The 13108-nt window shown below is 52.0% G+C and overlaps 1 protein-coding gene across 1 annotated transcript in view; it reads left to right on the top strand.

Annotated features, from left to right (window-relative positions):
- Positions 1-13108, top strand: part of Larp4 (La ribonucleoprotein 4) — a 174167-nt gene that overhangs the window by 65902 nt on the left and 95157 nt on the right. The gene's annotated exons all lie outside the window — the stretch shown is intronic.

Genomic DNA, 13108 nt, shown 5'->3' on the forward strand with positions numbered 1-13108 from the left:
GCTCTGGAGTAAGAGTGATCCCTTGAGCCTGGGCCTGCTCAGGAGTAAGAGTGATCCCTTGAGCCTGGGCCTGCTCAGGAGTAAGAGTGATCCCTTGAGCCTGGGTCTGCTCAGGAGTAAGAGTGATCCCTTGAGCCTGGGCCTGCTCTGGAGTAAGAGTGATCCCTTGAGCCTGGGCCTGCTCAGGAGTAAGAGTGATCCCTTGAGCCTGGGCCTGCTCAGGAGTAAGAGTGATCCCTAGAGCCTGCGACTGCTGAGGGGTGGGAATGATCCCCCTAGTCTGGATCTGCTCAGGGGTGAGAGTGATCCCTTGAGTCTGGGCCTGCTCAGGAGTGAGAATGATCCCCAGGGCCTGGGCCTGCTCAGGGGTGAGAGTGAGCCCTTGAGCCTGGGCCTGCTCAGGGGTAATAGGGATCCCTAGGGCCTGGACCTGCTGAGGAGTGAGTGTGATCCCCTGAGCCTGAGCCTGCTGAGAGGTGGGAGTGATCTGCTGAGCCTGAGTTTGTTGAGGGGTGGGGGTGATCCCCAGGGTCTTGACCTTCTGAGGGCTGGGAGTGATCCCCAGAGTCTTGGCCTGCTGAGGGGTGGGAGTGATCCCTTTAGCTCGGCCTTGTTGAGGGGTGGGAGTGATTCCTCGAACTCGGGCCCGCTTAGGGGTGAGACTAATCCCTTGCGCCTGGGACTGCTGAGGGGTAGGAGTGGTCCCTATAGCCTGAGCCTGCTCAGGGGTGAGACTGATCCCTTGAGCCTGGGCCTGCTGAGGGGTGAGACTGATCCCTACTGCCTGCTCAGGAGTTAGAATGATCCCTTGAGCCTGGGCCTGCTCAGGGGTAAGAGTGATCCCCGGGGCCTGGACATGCTGAGGGATGAGAGTGACCTCTGGAGCCTGGACCTGCTCAGGGATAAGAGTTATCCCTAGAGCATGGGCCTGGTCAGGGGTGAGAGTGATCCCCAGGGCCTGGGCCTGCTGAAGGGTGAGAGTGATCCCTTGAGCCTGGGCCTGCTCAGGGGTAAGAGTGATCCCTAGGGCCTGGACCTGCTGAGGGGTGAGAGTGATCCCTTGAGCCTGGGCCTGCTCAGGGGTGAGACTGATCCCTAGGGCCTGGGCCTGCTCAGGGGTTAGACTGATCCCTTGAGCCTGGGCCTGCTGAGGGGTGAGACTGATCCCTAGGGCCTGGGCCTGCTCAGGGGTTAGAATGATCCCTTGAGCCTGGGCCTGCTCAGGGGTAAAAGTGATCCCCGGGGCCTGGGCCTGCTGAGGGATGAGAGTGATCTCTTGAGCCTGGGCCTGCTCAGGGGTAAGAGTTATCCCTAGAGCCTGGGCCTGCTCATGGGTAAGAGTGATCCCCAGGGCTTGGGCCTGCTGAAGGGTGAGAGTGATCCCTTCAGCCTGGGCCTGCTCAGGGGTAAGAGTGATCCCTAGGGCCTGGACCTGCTGAGGGGTGAGAGTGATCCCTTCAGCCTGGGCCTGCTCAGGGGTGAGACTGATCCCTAGGGCCTGGGCCTGCTGAGGGGTTAGACTGATCCCTTGAACCTGAGCCTGCTGAGGGGTGAGACTGATCCCTAGGGCCTGGGCCTGCTCAGGTGTTAGAATGATCCCTTGAGCCTGGGCCTGCTCAGGGGTAAAAGTGATCCCCGGGGCCTGGGCCTGCTGAGGGGTGAGAGTGATCTCTGGAGTCTGGACCTGCTCAGGGGTGGGAGTTATCCCTAGAGCCTGGGCCTGCTCAGGGGTGAGAGTGATCCCCAGGGCCTGGGCCTGCTGAAGGGTGAGAGTGATCCCTTGAGCCTGGGCCTGCTCAGGGGTAAGAGTGATCCCTAGGGCCTGGACCTGCTGAGGGGTGAGAGTGATCCCTTGAGCCTGGGCCTGCTGAGGGGTAAGTCTGATCCCTAGGGCCTGGGCCTGTTGAGGGGTTAGAGAGATGCCTTGAGCCTGGGCCTGCTGAGGGGTGAGACTGATCCCTAGGGCCTGGGCTTGTTCAGGGGTTAGAATGATCCCTTGAGCCTGGTCCTTCTCAGGGGTAAAAGTGATCCCCGGGGCCTGGGCCTGCTGAGGGATGAGAGTGATCTCTTGAGGCTGGGCCTGCTCAGGGGTGGGAGTTATCCCTAGAGCCTGGGCCTGCTCAGGGGTGAGAGTGATCCCCAGGGCCTGGGCCTGCTGAAGGGTGAGAGTGATCCCTTCAGCCTGGGCCTGCTCAGGGGTAAGAGTGATCCCTAGGGCCTGGACCTGCTGAGGGGTGAGAGTGATCCCTTCAGCCTGGGCCTGCTCAGGGGTAAGAGTGATCCCTAGGGCCTGGGCCTGCTGAGGGGTTAGAGTGATCCCTTGAGCCTGGGCCTGCTGAGGGGTGAGACTGATCCCTAGGGCCTGGGCCTGCTTGGGGGTTAGAATTATCCCTTGAGCCTGGGCCTGCTCAGGGGTAAGAGTGATCCCCGGGGCCTGGACATGCTGAGGGATGAGAGTGACCTCTGGAGCCTGGACCTGCTCAGGGATAAGAGTTATCCCTAGAGCATGGGCCTGGTCAGGGGTGAGAGTGATCCCCAGGGCCTGGGCCTGCTGAAGGGTGAGAGTGATCCCTTGAGCCTGGGCCTGCTCAGGGGTAAGAGTGATCCCTAGGGCCTGGACCTGCTGAGGGGTGAGAGTGATCCCTTGAGCCTGGGCCTGCTGAGGGGTAAGTCTGATCCCTAGGGCCTGGGCCTGTTGAGGGGTTAGAGAGATGCCTTGAGCCTGGGCCTGCTGAGGGGTGAGACTGATCCCTAGGGCCTGGGCTTGTTCAGGGGTTAGAATGATCCCTTGAGCCTGGTCCTTCTCAGGGGTAAAAGTGATCCCTGGGGCCTGGGCCTGCTGAGGGATGAGAGTGATCTCTTGAGGCTGGGCCTGCTCAGGGGTAAGAGTTATCCCTAGAGCCTTGGCCTGCTCATGGGTAAGAGTGATCCCCAGGGCTTGGGCCTGCTGAAGGGTGAGAGTGATCCCTTGAGCCTGGGCCTGCTCAGGGGTAAGAGTGATCCCTAGGGCCTGGGCCTGCTGAGAGGTGAGAGTGATCCCTTGAGCCTGGGCCTGCTCAGGGGTGAGACTGATCCCTAGGGCCTGGGCCTGCTGAGGGGTTAGAGTGATCCCTTGAGCCTGGGCCTGCTGAGGGGTGAGACTGATCCCTAGGGCCTGGGCCTGCTCAGGGGTTAGAATGATCCCTTGAGCCTGGGCCTGCTCAGGGGTAGGAGTGATCCCCGGGGCCTGGGCCTGCTGAGGGATGAGAGTAATCTCTTCAGCCTGGACCTGCTCAGGGGTAAGAGTTATCCCTAGAGCATGGGCCTGCTCAGGGGTGAGAGTGATCCCCAGGGCCTGGGCCTGCTGAAGGGTGAGAGTGATCCCTTCAGCCTGGGCCTGCTCAGGGGTAAGAGTGATCCCTAGGGCCTGGACCTGCTGAGGGGTGAGAGTGATCCCTTGAGCCTGGGCCTGCTCAGGGGTAAGAGTGATCCCTAGGGCCTGGGCCTGCTGAGGGGTGAGAGTGATCCCTTGAGCCTGAGCCTGCTGAGGGGTGAGACTGATCCCTAGGGCCTGGGCCTGCTCAGGGGTTAGAATGATCCCTTGAGCCTGGGCCTGCTCAGGGGTAAGAGTGATCCCCGGGGCCTGGGCCTTTTGAGGGATGAGAGTGATCTCTTCAGCCTGGGCCTGCTCAGGGGTAAGAGTTATCCCTAGAGCATGGGCCTGGTCAGAGGTAAGAGTGATCCCCAGGGCCTGGGCCTGCTGAAGGGTGAGAGTGATCCCTTGAGCCTGGGCCTGCTCAGGGGTAAGAGTGATCCCTAGGGCCTGGACCTGCTGAGGGGTGAGAGTGATCCCTTGAGCCTGGGCCTGCTCAGGGGTGAGACTGATACCTAGGGCCTGGGCCTGCTCAGGGGTTAGACTGATCCCTTGAGCCTGGGCCTGCTGAGGGGTGAGACTGATCCCTAGGGCCTGGGCCTGCTCAGGGGTTAGAATGATCCCTTGAGCCTGGGCCTGCTCAGGGGTAAGAGTGATCCCCGGGGCCTGGGCCTGCTGAGGGATGAGAGTGATCTCTTGAGCCTGGGCCTGCTCAGGGGTAAGGGTTATCCCTTGAGTGTGGGCCTGCTCAGAGGTAAGTGTGATCCCTAGGGCCTGGGCCTGCTCAGTGCTAGGAGTGATCCCTTGAGCCTGGGCCTGCTGAGGGGTGAGACTTATCCCTGGGGCCTGGGCCTGCTCAGGGGTTAGAGTGATCCCTTGAGCCTGGGCCTGCTGAGGGGTGAGACTGATCCCTGGGACTTGGGCCTGCTGAGGGGTTAGAATGATCCTTTGAGCTTGGGCCTGCTGAGGGATGAGACTGATCCCTATGGCCTGCTGAGGGGTTAGAATGATCCCTTGAGCCTGGGCCTGCTCAGGGGTAAGAATGATCTCTGGGGCCTGGGCCTGCTGAGGGATGAGAGTGATCTCTGGAGCCTGGACCTGCTCAGGGGTAAGAATTATCCCTAGAGCATGGGCCTGCTCAGGGGTGAGAGTGATCCCCAGGGCCTGGGCCTGCTGAAGGGTGAGAGTGATCCCTTGAGCCTGGGCCTGCTCAGGGGTAAGAGTGATCCCTAAGGCCTTGGCCTGCTGAGGGGTAAGAGTGATCCCTTGAGCCTGGGCTTGCTGGGGAGTGAGACTGAAACCTAGGGCCTGGGCCTGCTCAGGGGTTAGAGTGATCCCTTGAGCCTTGGCCTGCTGAGGAGTGAGACTGATCCCTAGGGCCTGGGCCTGCTCAGGGGTAAGAGTGATCCCTGGGGCCTGGGCCTGCTGAGGGGTGAGAGTGATCTCTGGGGCCTGGGCCTGCTCAGGGGTAAGAGTGGTCCTAGGGGACTGGGCCTGCTCTGGGGTGAGTGTGATCCCTGGAGCCTGGGCCTGCTGGGGGGTGAGACTGAGCCCAAGGGCCTGGGCCTGCTCAGGGGTAAGAGTGATCCCTTGAGCCTGGGCCTGCTCAGGGATGAGAGTTATCCCTAGAGCGTGGGCCTGCTCAGGGGTAAGAGTGATCCCCAGGGCCTGGGCCTGCTCAGGGGTGAGAGTGATCCCTTGAGCCTGGGTCTGCTCAGGGGTCAGTGTGATCCCCAGGGCCTTGGCCTGCCGAGGGCTGAGAGTGATCCCTTGAGCCTGGGCCTGCTCAGGGGTCAGTGTGATCCCCAGGGCCTGGGCCTGCTGAGCAGTGAGAGTGATCCCTTCAATCTGGGCCTGCTGAGGGGTAAGACTGAGCCCCAGAGCCTGGGCCTGCTGAGGGGTAAGAGTGATCCCCTGAGCCTGAGCCTGCCAAGGGCTGGGAATGATCTGCTTAGCCTGTGCTTGTTGAGGGATGGGAGTGATTTCTTGATCTTGGTCCTGCTGAGCGGTGGGAATGATCCCCTTAGTCCAGGTCTGCTGAGGGGTGAGAGTGATCCCTTGATCCTCGGCCTGCTCAGGGATGAGAGTTATCCCTAGAGCGTGGGCCTGCTCAGGGGTAAGAGTGATCCCCACGGCCTGGGCCTGCTCAGGGGTGAGAGTGATCCCTTGATCCTTGGCCTGCTCAGGGATGAGAGTTATCCCTAGAGCGTGGGCCTGCTCAGGGGTAAGAGTGATCCCCAGGGCCTGGGCCTGCTCAGGGGTGAGAGTGATCCCTTGAGTTTGGGCCTGCTCAGGGGTCAGTGTGATCCCCAGGGCCTTGGCCTGCCAAGGGCTGAGAGTGATCCCTTGAGCCTGGGCCTGCTCAGGGGTCAGTGTGATCCCCAGGGCCTGGGCCTGCTGAGCGGTGAGAGTGATCCCTTCAATCTGGGCCTGCTGAGGGGTGAGACTGAGCCCCAGAGCCTGGGCCTGCTGAGGGGTAAGAGTGATCCCCTGAGCCTGAGCCTGCCAAGGGCTGGGAATGATCTGCTTAGCCTGTGCTTGTTGAGGGATGGGAGTGATTTCTTGATCTTGGGCCTGCTGAGGGGTGGGAATGATCCCCTTAGTCCAGGTCTGCTGAGGGGTGAGAGTGATCCCTTGATCCTCGGCCTGCTCAGGGATGAGAGTGATCTCTTGAGCCTGGGCCTGCTCAGGGATGAGAGTTATCCCTAGAGCGTGGGCCTGCTCAGGGGTAAGAGTGATCCCCAGGGCCTGGGCCTGCTCAGGGGTGAGAGTGATCCCTTGAGCCTGGGCCTGCTCACTGGTCAGTGTGATCCCCAGGGCCTGGGCCTGCTGAGGGGTGAGAGTGATCCCTTGAGCCTGGGCTTGCTCGGGGGTGAGACTGAGCCCAAGGGCCTGGGCCTGCTGAGGGGTGAGAGTGATCCCTTGAATCTGGGCCTGCTGAGGGGTGAGACTGAGCCCCAGAGCCTGGGCCTGCTGAGCGGTAAGAGTGATCCCCTGAGCCTGAGCCTGCCAAGGGCTGGGAGTGATCTGCTGAGCCTGCGTTTGCTGAGGGGTGGGAGTGATCCCTTGATCTTGGGCCCGCTGAGGGGTGGGAATGATCCCCTTAGTCCGGGTCTGCTGAGGGGTGAGAGTGATCCCTTGAGCCTGGGTCTGCTCAGGGGTCAGTGTGATCCCCAGGGCCTGGACCTGCTCAGGGTTAAGAGTGATCCCTGGAGCATGGGCCTGCTCAGGGGTTAGATTGATCCCCAGGGTCTGGGCCTGCTGAGGAGTGAGTGTGATCCCCTGAGCCTGATCCTGTTGAAGGGTGGGAGTAATCTGCTGAGCCTTGGCTTGTTGAGGGGTAGGAATGATCCCTTTAGCCTGGGCCTCCTCAGGGGTAAAAATTATCCCTAGGACCTGGCCCTGCTGAGTGGTTAGAGTGATTTCTTGAGCCTGGGCTTGCTTCGGAGTAAGAGGGATCCCCTGAGCCTGATCCTGCTGATGAGTAAGAGTGATCCCTGGAGCCTGGCCCTTCTCAGGGGTAAGCATGATCCCCAGAGCCTGGGCCTGCTCAGGGGTAAGAGTGATCCCCAGGGCCTGGCCCTGCTTAGAGGTAAGCATGATCCCCGGAGCCTGATCCTGCTCAGGAGTGAGAGTGATCTCAGAGACTTGGGCCTGCTTAGGGGTGGGAGTGATCTCTTGAGCCTGGGCCTGCTTGGAAGTGATGTCCAGGGGCTGGGTCTTCTGAACAATGTTAGTGAATCCTTGAGCCTGGTCTTGCTGTGGAATGATTCCCAGGGACTGGGCCTTCTGCGGGGTGACAGTGATCCCTCTGGCCTGGGTCTGCTGAGAGGTGGGTTTAATATCTTGAGCTTGGGTCTGCTTTTGGGTGAGAGTAATCTTTTGAGACTGGTCCTGTTGAAGGGAGAAAGTGATCCCTTGAAACTCGGTCTGTGTAGTCACCATTGGACTCTGTGTTGCCTGTTTTTTTTCCGATGTTATAAATGGCTTTTGTATCTGTGCCTGCTTAGGAGCAATGGGGGCCCTCAGTGCTTGAGTTTGTTCCAGAGAGAGTGTGATCCCTAAATCCAGTGCCTGTTTAGAAATGGATACACTCGTACTTGGAGGTTCCTCAGGGGTAAAGGTGAGCTCTGTATTCTGACTCTGCTGAGGAGTAGGAATAGGTTTTCGTCCTTTGGCCTTAGGAGTACGACTGGTAGACTTTCTATGTATTTCTGCAGAAATACTGAGAAGCTTAGGTGCTCTGAAGTGCTGGGGAGTGGGAGAAGTGACTTGTAAGGATTGTGTTTCAGTAGAAAGACTCTCTGATTTCTCAAATTCATTTTGATCCTCCATTCGTGCACCTGTTACTTGTTTCTTCCTAGGATATAACGTCTTTGGACTCTGAGTAACCATAGCTTGCAGAATATCAGTAGGTTTTTCCTTATTCTTTGTCATGCTCTGCTTCTTGCTGTCAGTGTCCTCTATCACTATCTGAGGCTTCTGCTTCAAAGCTTTCACTTTCAGTGATGACTGCCTTCTCTTCTCCCTTCCCTTCTTCTCTTCTGGCACCTTTTTTTCTTTAATTGTTTTCTTGGATTCTTTCATCTCTCTTTCTTCCTCCCTCTCTCTTTGTTTCCATTCTTCTGACTTCTCCCACTTGGAGAAGTCACCTTTATCCCTTCTCTCCATGCGAAATATTTCAGATATTTTTTCTTGCAAATATTCTTTCTGCTTCAGTTTTTCCTTGTGATCTTTCTTTTCTGTCAAAACTGTTGGAATATGTCTTTCACTTTCTATTTCATTCCAGATCATTTGTACTAAATTGCTAACTGTTGGGTCTAAGTTTTCATTTGCGAGGAAGGAGCTTATATCAGACTTTGTATGAACTGACTTCTGAAAATCGTATCTTGGTATAACTGCGATTGCCGGTTTTTCTATCATAGATGTCTCTCCAACTTTTTCTTCCTTTTTTATATTTTTGTATTTCCTCAATACTGAAATCACAGTATCAGCCACATTTTTGAAATATTCCTCCATATTTGCCTTTATGCTTCTTAAATTTTCAGCTTCTTCTCTTTTTATTAATTCTTCTTCCTTCATCACACTCTTTTTATCAAAAGGCTGTACAAGATTTTCAATTTTCAATTTTAGGAAAGCCAATACAGCTTTGTGAAATGTTTCTACACTACTTTCTTCACTTTTGGCATCTTCAATCCTTGGAGGAAGTGGTAAGGCGCTCTTGATGTAGGGAGTTTCAGTCTTTTCAGTTTTTCCTTCTGTGCTTTTGGTAGTTTTTACAGTAGTGGTTTCTTTAATCCCTGAGGAAGACTTGTCTTTTCCAGATGAGATTTCAGATTGTATCTTCTTGGGTAATCCCTCCATGCTTATTTCACTTGTGACATCTTGGCTTTTTATTTCAGATAACTTTGAATTGACTTCAGTAGAGGGCTTTTCTTTTTTTTTTACCTGTAGCTCAGATTTGACTTCTAAGATGCTCTTCCCATATTTACTTACGCTTGCTTTAGAGGTCTCATGTGGACTTGGGACTTTCAATCGCTTCCTTCTATGTAATTGACTCTGGCTAGTCTCATCTTTTTTCAGTGCTATGTCATCTTCAGAATCCCCTTTCTGTGTTTCTTCAGATAAAAGCTCTTTCTCTTCCTCCTTGTCCTTCTCTTTCACTTCCTCTCCAATTAAACCTGTATGAGAGATAATTGAGTCCCACTTTATTCCAGTTTCATCTCTAAGAATTCCAAATTCTTTAGCTAAAATATTGTCCACATTTCCCTGTGTGCTAACAACTTTAGTCAGTGATGGTGCTTTCGATGCACAGATGGTATATCGAAGAAGCTGTTCATATTTTTGCTCTTCATCTTTAAGTTTTAGAAGAAGCATTTCATTTTCCTCACTGAGTTCATTTATTATCTTCCTGCAAAGTTCTTTACCTGCTTCATTTTTTTCATCCGGAACTATACCAGCATTTTGGGCACGAACAAATCTTAAGTCATCATTTAGTATAGATAAGGCTTTGTTAAGGTTTGTGATTGTTGCTGATATATATTTAAGAGCATTGTTTTCTAATTTGGTAAACATTGATGTGCTTATGAGTTCCTGTAGCATGTCTTGAATTTCAGAAACCTTTGTATTTACTGCAAATGGGTCACTAACCATCTGATCTGGTCCTAAAGCATGGGCTGTTGCAGGTCGCTTTGCAACTCTTTCCTTCCAGGCTTTCCATAGAGTACCTCTAGATACTGAAAGGAAAAAAAAAAAAACATTAAACAAGAAAATTGCATTTCTTCTTCCTTTTCTTCTTCTTTTTTTGTCAGTTGTGAGGCTTTGTACTCTGGGCCTGGGCACTGTCCTTCAGCTCTTCAGCTCAAGGCAAGCGCTCTGCCAGTTGAGCCACAGCGCCACTTCTGGTTTTCTGGTGTTTAATTGGATATCAGAATCTCACAGACTTTTCTGCCCAAGCTGGCTTTGAACCGCGATTCTCAGATCTCAGCCTCCTGAGTAGCTAAGATTACAGGCATGAGCCACCAGTGCCCAGTGCATTTCTTCTTTTATGTTGTGTTCTGTCCATGATTAAGCCTATGGTACTTAACCTCAATTAATGGATATCTAAACAGACAGACTCACCAAAAAGCTTTATCCCCAAATTAAGTATTATCATTTTGTTGTTGTTGATGGTGGTGGTCGTGGGGCTTGAACTCTAAGCCTGGGCACTGTCACTCAGCTCTTCAGCTGAAGGCTAGTGCTCAACCACTCGAGCCACAGTGCCACTTCCAGCCTTTTCTGTTTATGTGGTAGTGAGGAATTGAACCTAGGGCTTCATGCATGCAAGGCCAGCACTATATCACTGAGCCACCTTCCCAGCCACAGTAGTAATATCATATTTTTTTCTTTTTTTTTGAGGGGTCCAGTCGTGGGGCCTGAACTCTGGGCCTGGGTGCTCTTCAGCTCAAGGCTAGGGCTCTATCACTTGAACCACAGCGCCACTTCCGGCTTTTTTCTTTTTGCTTATGTGGTGCTGAGGAATCGAACCTAGGGCCTCAGGCATGCAAGGCAAGCACTCTACCACTGAGCCACCTTCCCAGCCCCTAGTATCATTTTTTAAAAGAATGATTTTACTCTTAAAATCACCCAGAACATCTACATCTACTTCCAAATATTAGGAAATCAACTATGTCAACTTCCTCTGTGTGTGTATGTGTGTGTGTGTGTGTGTGTGTGTGTGTGTGTGTGTGTGTGTATGTGTGTGTTTGTGTGTTGGTCTTAGAACTTGAACTCAGAGCCTACGAACTGTCTCGAGCTTTTTCACTCAAGGCTGATGTTCTTTCACTTGAGTCAGTTCTTCATTATCAGCTTGTTGGTGATTAATTGGAGGTAAGGGTATTATAGTCTTTCCTGCCCAGACTAGCTTCAAATTATCATCCTCATATCTTAGTCTCCTGTATAGTTAGGATTACAGATGTGAGCCACTGGTGGCTGGCTCATCTTACTTTTATTTGCAACTTTGAACTCAGATAAAATATAAGCCAAAACTTTCCTCTGGCTCTATTATATTTAATACTTTTTATTTTCTTTCATGGATTCTTGCTTCTCTTTTCTCTTTTATGAGTGAAAGTTAACTTTGTTTCTTTTAAAAGGCTCATGAATCATAGACAAAAGACAAACATTTGAAGGAATTTCTATAATGGCTAAGTGGGAAAAAGCAGATTTATTTTTTCCCTAAAAGCAAAAATATGACTAGATAAAGCTATAGAAACAATAATTTTTGGACATTGGAAATTGACCAAAGTTATGCAACAAACTGAGAAACATTTATTCAAGGCAAACTAGTAAACCTCAGTAAACACAGGAATGGACAGGGTGAGAAAATGTAGTCATTATATTCTGTATACATTATTAAAAAATGAACTTGTAGCTGGGTACCAGTGGCTCATGCCTGTAATCCTAGCTACTCAAGAAGCTGAGAGCTGAGTGAGGATCACCATTTGAAGGAAAGTTTATGAAACTCTTTATTGCCAGTAAACCACTCAGAAAAAGCTGAAAGTGGCACTGTGACTCAAGTAATAGAGCACTATCCCTGAGCACAAAGAGGCTCAGAGACAGCTCCTAGGTCCTGACTTCAAGCCCCAAGACTGGCAAAAAAAATCCAAAAAACTGTGTAACTTGAGGGTAGGGATGGGAGGGGGAAAACGGGAGAACGAAGGAAGACATGGAACTGACCATAAAGCATTGTACTTACAGCCTGACTTAGAAATTGTAACCTCTTTATACAGCTACTTTATTTATTTATTATTTTTTGGTTCTGGTTGTGGGGCCTGAACTCTGGGCCTGAACTCTGCTGCCCTTCAGCTCTTCAGCTCAAGGCTAATGCTCTACCACTTGAGCCACAGCATCACTTCCGGCTTTTTTCTTTTTGCTTATGTGGTGCTGTGGAATTGAACCCAGGGCCTCATGCATGCAAGGCAAGTGCTCTACCACTGAGCCACCTTCCCAGTCCCTACAGCTTCTTTAATAATTATTATAATTATAATTATAATCTGGTAAAATCTGGTAACCTGGAGATCCTTCCATCTCTAACCCTTCCCCAGATCCTCACCAGAGTAAGGCAGGCTGTGAGGATTGACAGTTTTACTACCTGAGAGGGTGACATGATTTAGAAGTAAACATGGAAAAACCTTCCCCAGCTGGATGCTGGCTCAAGCCTGTAATCCTAGCTACTCAAGATGCTGAAAACTGAGGATCCCAGTTCAAAGCAACCCTAAGCAGCAAAGTCCATGAAACTCATTTCCAGTTAGCCACCAGGAAACCAGAAGTAGGAGAGAGAGAGAGAAATTGTAAATAGAATCTAAAGAAATAAAAAGCCATATTTGGAGCTGGGAAGGTGGCTCAGTGGTAGAGTGCTTGCCTTGCATGCATGAGGCCCTGGGTTCAATTCCTTAGCACCACATAAGCAGAAAAAGCTGGAAGTGGTGCTGTGGCTCAAGTGGTAAAGTGCTAGCCTGGAGCTGAAGAGCTGAGGGATTGGGTCACAGTTCCTGCCCCATGACTGACATAAATAAAATGAAAGGAGGCAGGCATGGGTGGCTCATGCCTGTAATCCTAGTTACTCAGGAGGCTGAGAACTGAGGATCACAGTTCCAAGCCAGCCCAGGCAGGAAAGTCTGTGAGACTTTTATCTCCAATAAACCACCAGAACACCAGAAGTGGCACTGTGGCTAAAGTGGTAGAGCGCTAGCCTTGAGCTGAAGAGCTCAGGGACAGCGCCCAGAACCAGAGTTCAAGCCCCACGACCAACAAATAAATAGATAAATAAATTTAAAAAAAGGAAAAGTAAGATAGCAATTACTCATCCACTAAAGATTATCAATAAAAACCAAATAGAAATTATAGAATTGAAAAGTATATAACCAAAACAAAAAAAATTCTTCAGATGACACTAAAAGCAGATTTAAGCTGACAGAAGAAAATTTAATGCTAGTGTTGGGAAGGTGGCTCAGTGGTAGAGCGCTTGCCTTGCATGCATGAGGCCCTGGGTTCAATTCCTCAGCATCACATAAGCAAAAAGAAAAAAGCCGGAAGTGGCACTGTGGCTCAAGTGGTAGCGTGCTAGCCTTGAGCTGAAAAGCTGAGGGACAGTGCCCAGGCCCAGCGTTCAGGCCCCACGACTGGACTCCCCCCCCCCAAAAAAAAAAAAGAAAAAAGAAAATTTAATGCTAGACTAATGGAGATCATTCGAGCTGAAGGAACAGAAAGGAAAAAGAA

The sequence above is a fragment of the Dipodomys merriami genome, unplaced genomic scaffold (assembly GCF_024711535.1).
Source record: "Dipodomys merriami isolate MVZ:Mamm:240054 unplaced genomic scaffold, mDipMer1.0.p SCAF_10, whole genome shotgun sequence".
In the NCBI taxonomy this organism is placed as follows: Eukaryota; Metazoa; Chordata; class Mammalia; order Rodentia; family Heteromyidae; genus Dipodomys; species Dipodomys merriami.